Here is a 6889-nt window from a genome sequence, read left to right as displayed (position 1 = left end):
GCTACAGTCCATAGCGTTTGGATGAGATGGACATGACTGAGTGACTTAGCATGCACAAGGCCCTCCCATATTTGTGTGCGCATTTTTAGCCAAGATGGATTCTAGAGAAGAGGTCTATGGGTAGTCGCATCACTTACTATGAGGTGGCGCCCACCCACCCTCTCTTTTGACCTCCAAGGAGCACATGTATAGTCAGGTGGTCTCCTTAACTTTGAGAATGAGGAATATATGGTCTTCTATCTGGTCAATTCCAGCCTCCTCCATCATCCTGCTCTTATGGAGGTTTTGTTTAGCCTGAGGCCCTTCTATCTCCTGCCTCAATTCTGCTCCTTACTGTTCAAGTCAAAATTACCCAACAGCACCTTTATCTCAGCAGCCCCTCAACCCCATCCTGGGAATCATGACCTTCTCAGGACCTTGCTCCAGGCTGGGCACACAGTGGGTCTTCAGTACGTGTGGAAAGATTACATGCCAAAGGGAACTATTTTTTCAGCATCTCATTTTCTTTAAAGTCTGTTGATGTTAGGCTGTTTGGAGCAGTCTGTTGTTTTTCCTGGTTCCTGCATTTCCCTTTGTTTTTCATGGAACGCGTAGCACTGATTTCCTGTAAGGCTTTGCAAATAAATATCAAGGTCAGGCTGGGAGCGTTGCTGGAGTGATCCTGTCACCTTTTGATTTCACTGGGCCAAGAAATGCTTTCAACCCTGGAGGGCAGAAGTTTTTCAAAACAAGACTGTTCCAATAAGGGCGTGGGCTTCCTCCATCAGCACAGGCACCCGCCTGCTTACATTTTAACTACTTGGAGAAGAATGGAAATTCTGCAAAACCCTTGGTATTTTTGAACCACTGAGTTGGTTAGGTGATGGGGCCTGTGGTGACTTCTCAGTGAGAGGTTGGTACAGATAGGAACATGGTGGGAAGCGGTGAAAAAGGCCCTTTCTGAAGAGACAGTGGAGGGAGCAGGGCCTCTTCTACTCAGATCTCCTCTCCCTTCTTCAGGGCTCACAGAGCCTTTGATCCCTGAGACTTGAGGGGGGTGGGGTGGGAGAGCTGTCCAGACCTCCTGCACAGCAAAGTGAGGGCAAGTGCAGGGGGATACTGTTCAACGGTTTAGTTCTTTTGAACGTCCAAGTTGACACAACAAACTCTCCCCTGCTCCTCCTTCACACTCTGTCTTGGTTTTTCTTCTCTTGTCTTTTTCTCTTCTTTAGTACTTTACCATCTATCTGAGGTGAGCTCCATGCTTGTAAACAGGGAAATGCAAGGGACACTGTCAGAGGGGTTTTGCATTTAAGGACCTTGGAGCACCCTCTGGGTACCTGGTTCATCCCTGAGGATGCAGTGTTCCTTAAGGGGAGGTGCAAGGAGTGGGGTGCAAGTTTGTGGGGACCCTTGTCCTCCTGAAGATGTTACCTGAAAACTGAGTTTGCCTCTTCTTGGGTGTTGAGCCAATAGACACAATCAAACCAAAGATGGGAAGAAGGAGGGATTTATTATTACTTGCAGCCAATAAGAAGAAGCCTGGGGATATTTCCCAAAGCAGGGCCTCCCTGCACAGCAAAACTGGGGAGTATTTATGCTAAGGGTCCATGCATGTTCATGAATGGGCTTGGGCAGTATATGCATATTCATGAAGGGGGTTGAGCAGAGCAGAATTCAGCATAAAATTGGAGCAGATGTCTACAGAGTTCAGACTTTAGTTGCCTCAGGTCAGGAGGATCAACATCATCATTCTGAGCCTTCCCCATGGATGAGGGCATTAGTTCCTTGAAGAATCCAGATATATTATTCTGTATATCCCTTGAGGAGAAATAGGACTCTGCTTTGTCACTGTGCTTTATTTGGCTGCCTTTTCTCTGTTCCTTCATTCCCTTAAGATCATTGATCATTGAGACCTGTTCAAGGTCAAGCATGTGGCCTGGCTTACATCACAAAATGCTGAGACCAACATGGCCCTCTTTTGTCAAGAAAGCCATTCATAGTTCTCATTCTCTGGGGACCCTGTGATCCATCTGCTTACAATATTACAAAGGTCCCGTCCCCTGTCTCCCACCCAGGTTATGTTTTTAGAGGATGATAGTAAGGGCCTCCACAGAAGGGTTTAGCTTCTTTAAAAACTCCTTCAGTCAATACCCCATCCCCCATTTTGAAATGGAAAACTGCCATTTTCTCAATTACACGTAAAGGGCTTCAGCCTGATTGATGCATTTCTTGGAACCATCAGGGAAACCTGGTTGCAATTCTGGCTCCTTTAAACAAGTCAGTGCAACACACACACACTCACAAACAGCAAAGTCTTCCAGGTTTGGATTAGAGAGAAAATTTAGAAAGAAGCGACCCCTTCCACATACACACACACAAAGAACCAACACCTTAAACACATACACACACTTTAGAGAGAAAATTTAGAAAGAACCAACACCCTCCCCTTAGCTATAATCCTGACTGGATTTTACACAACTTTATACTTGGCTGGATCCAACAATATCCTTTCCAGTGTTGACTGGAGGTGGGCGAGGGCGTCAGCAAGGGAACCTCGGAAGCTGGCCCTACATCCTAGAATTGCCCTGCCTCTGGGACACCTGCTGTGTGGGTTCTGAGTTCCTATCCCCAGGGCTGCCCTAGGGCAGACCCTCCTTCCGTCTTGCTTGGGTTATTGCAACCACCTCTTGATGTATCCCAGCAACAGTTATTATACATCTCTCTCTCGTTAATCTGGGGAGGACTGGAGTCTAGGTTTAGTAGCCTGAATGCTGCGTGCTAAGTCGCTTCAGTCATGTCTGACTCTTTGTGACCCCGTGGACTGTAGCCCGCCAGGCTCCCCTGTCCATGGGGATTCTCCAGGCAAGAATACTGGAATGGGTTGCCATTTCCTCCTCCAGGGGATCGTCCAGACCCAAGGATCGAACCCACAGCTCTTCCATCTCCACATTGGTAGGTGGGTTCTTTACCACTAGTGCCACCTGGGAAACCCTATCAGCTTCTTATTCTCTTATTTCATTCAGGCCAGTGAAAATGTCATCCCTTTAATGATAGTTGTTTCCCTAGCCAACACTCACCACTCTCGCCTCGGGGCTTCCATCATAAACTAAAACTCTTTGCCACAGTTGTCCCCCTAGATTTCTGGTACTCTTGCAGTCCAGTGAGGCCCTCATCATAGTCTGCATTTTCTCACATTATCTGTTTTCCCACTAGATGGCCAGCCCCCCAAGGACACCCCTGACACCAGGCAGAACTCTTCATTTGCAGAAGGAATTCCCTAGATTCTGGTATGGAATTGAGTTGGGGGTCATAAGGGTTTCAGAGGCACAGGCACGGCCAACCAGGAATCAGAATGCCTTGGAAAGGAAGAGCCAGGAGCTGGGAACACATGCTCCACACAGCCAAGCCTTGCGGGGAGCTGCTCTAGGTGGGGGTCTTTCCCTCACACCTGGTTGGCCCACAGCAATGGCTCTCTGCCTTGGCTGCCACTCAAGCCCCAACCTAGACAAGGTCAATGAGACTCTCTAGGGAGGAAAGGGCGGGGATGAACTGGGAGATTAGGATTGACACATATACACTATGATACTATGTATAAAATAGATAGGGCTTCCCAGGTGGCTCAGCAGTGAAGACCTTGCCTGCCAATGCAGGAGACACCGATTCGATCCCTGGGTCAGGAATATCCCCTGGAGGAGGAAATGGCAACCCACTCCAGTATTCTTGCCTGGAAGATCCCATGTACAGAGGAGCCTGGTGGGCTGCATTCCAAAGGGTCACAAAGAGTTGGACAGGTAACTGAGCACGCATGCAGGCACATAAAATAGAAAACAGATGAGAACCTACTGTATAGCACAGGGAACTCTACTTACTGCTCTGCAGTGACCTGAATGGAAAGGAAGTCCAAAAGGGAGGGGATGTATGGATATGCACAGTTGATTCATTTTGATGTGCAGTAGAAAGTGACACAACATTGTAAAGCAACTATATTCCCATAAAAATTAATTTAAAAAAAGAATCTATAGGAAGGGGCTCAGGGAGTTTTCTGAGCACCCAGGTGATTTCAAGGGGCAGCCCTTTGAGAACCACTGCTGCTGCTGCTAAGTCACATCAGTCCTGTCTGACTCTGTGTGACCCCATAGACGGCGGCCCACCAGGCTCCCCCATCCCTGGGATTCTCCAGGCAAGAACACTGGAGTGGGTTGCCATTTCCTTCTCCAATGCATGAAAGTGTTGAGAATCACTAGCAGAAGGAAATTAGAGCTTGCAGTTGGGTGGGGTGGGGGTGAGGCTCCGATTTTAGGGAGTTCCCAGAGGTCCCTGCAGAGTCCTGCCGAAGGGGTAGCAGACAGAGGAACAAGGCAGGGGTGAGTTGGCGGACAGCACCAGGAAAACACCCAGACAGCTGATCTCCTTTCACAGCCGGTGGGCATGCTGTCATCTGTGGATCCTGGGGCTCTATATCAAGCCATGAGAGAAGGCGGGATAGGCCACAGAGTGCTGGGGGCAGAAGTGGGAAGTGGGAGGAATCCATCATCAGGATGGTCAGTGTAGCCATGGTCCCAGGCAGCAAACTCAACCAGTCAGACAAGCCCACAGACCCAGAACCAAACCACTGTGTAGTGTGTAGCCACTAATGCACTGGCTCTGGGCACACTCCGTCCCTCTACCAGAAAGTTCACTCCTAAGGGCTTTCCTCTGGAAGAGGATCCAGTTTTCTTCTGTTGCCAATAAAAATCCCCAGCGCTGTTCTTTCTCCTTCACGTCCTTCTATTGCTTCTGACAGAGTTTGCCAGTTAGCTGAGGTCAGGATTTCCTTTTTACAAACAACCTGCTTTCAGTCAGTGGGGCCAAAAGGTTTCCTAAATTACAAACTCTTTCATTTCTTCTGCCACAAGCTTGCCTGTCAGTTTGGATAATTGCACAGAGCGGAGAGAAATGGAAACCTTTCTGAGAGACACTGAAAGAAGGAAGTGCTGTTGGTAGCTCTCTCCTTTTGGATTGTCAAAAATCCATCCTGAGCAGGATGGACAGGGTGACATGAGTCAGCTGAAGGTTTTGTGCCTGTGGGGACTTTGCAGGGGAGGGTCCCAGGATCTGGGAGGGAATTCTTAGAGGTCTTAAATGAACACCCAGTGTTCATGGGCACATCTCCACATTCTGTTAAGCAAATGTGTGTGTGCTAAGTTGCTTCAGTTGTGTCCGACTCTTTGCGACCCGGTAGACCATAGCCTGCCAGGCTCCTCTGTCTATAGGATTCTCCAGGCAAGAATACTGGAGTGGGTTGCCATTCACTTCTCCAGGGGATCTTCACGACCCAAGGATGGAACCCTGGTCCTCCTGCATTGCAGGCAGATTCTTTATCATCTGAGCCACCAGGGAAGCTCCTTCAGCAAATGGCCTCCTTTATATTCAGTTGAATTGGGGAACATCCAAGCCCTATTCCAGTTTTGAAAAGCAAATTTTAAAAGTTATTACAAAATGTATGTGCGTGGGCATATGTAAATGTGGATTAGGAGTCAAATTTTACACCAATCTCTGGAAGGATAGCATGGAATTGAAGTGCTAAGAGCATTCAGACCTCACTGAACAATTGTATTAACTGGACAGGATGTGAGATACCCCTTGAAAATGGAAAGGGCTGCCTAAGCCCTGGTGTGGAGCAATGGAGCCAGAGGAAAAGTCAGCTTGTACTGACCTGAGAGCCCATGACCTTTTCATGATTCTGTGTTGTATCCAAGAGTTGCTCAGAGCCATGACTGCCTGATTCGGCTGTGACCTCTCAGAGCATTTAACCTGAGTTTTGTAATCTGTAAAATAAAAGGGGCTCTGCTGGACACTACTTAGGGCTCTCATCTAAGTCTAGTTTAATGTTGAATCAGGGGCCCCAGTACAGGGTCCTCCAGGCTGTGTGCTAATGCAGGAGGCTGAGAACCTCTGGTTCTGTCTTCTTGCTTTCCTGTCTTCCATAGAGGGGGAACAGCCAAGCTTGTGGGTAATAAAAGCACCAAGTCCGAAGTTGTCTTTGGAGGTGACGGACAGTTCCCGTCCTCACCTTTCCCTCTCCTAGCGACTCGGACCCACACTCCCTGTGCTCCTGTAGTCCTGTGGTCTCTCTCCTACGCTCTCCTTCTCCCCACTCTGCTCAGGCCAGCTTCAGCTTGCAGGGCTCAGCTTTGGGGTAGGGTTTCCTGCCTGCCCTGCTTGCCCCACCTCTCATGTCCACAGGACCGCTCACATAAGTCTCCTTTATCATTGTGATTCTTTTTTTCTAAAATTTATTCATTTATTAAGGGCTGCGCTGGGTCTTCGTTTCCGCTCAGGGGCTCTTCGTTGTTGTGATGGGACTTTCTCTAGCTGCAGTGCAGGGGCTTTTCTGCCGTGGCTCCTGTTGTGGAGCAGGGCTCTAGGGCACATGGGCTCAGTAGTTGTGGCATGAGGGATTGGTGTCCCGCAGGATGTGGGATCTTAGTTTCCCTGGACGAGGGACTGAACTCGTGTCCCTGCATTGGCAGATGGATTCTTAACCACTGGACCGCCAGAGAAGTCCTTTTTTTTTTTTTTAAATTAATTTTCATTGGAGTATAATTGCTTTACAATGCTGTTAGTCTCTACTGTACAGCAAAATGAGTCAGCCATACAGAGACATATATCCCCTTCCTTCTGGATTTCCTTTCCATTTAGGAAACAGGATGAAAAACTCGTTAATTCCTGACCTCAAGCATTGGGATGGTGGCTATTAAAAAAAAATTGCTACTCAATGGTTGTCTTTTTCATCCTGTTTCCTTAGACTTAGGCCTACCTGGTGGCTCAGACTGTAAAGACTCTGCCTGTAGTGGAGGAGAGCCAGGTTTGATCCCTGGGTTGGGAAGATTCCCTGGTGAAGGAAATATCAACCCACTCCAGTATT

This window comes from Capra hircus, chromosome 14, assembly GCF_001704415.2.
Source record: "Capra hircus breed San Clemente chromosome 14, ASM170441v1, whole genome shotgun sequence".
Taxonomy (NCBI): Eukaryota; Metazoa; Chordata; class Mammalia; order Artiodactyla; family Bovidae; genus Capra; species Capra hircus.
The sequence above is the reverse complement of the archived record's forward strand: the minus strand, read 5'-3'. Positions refer to the sequence as shown.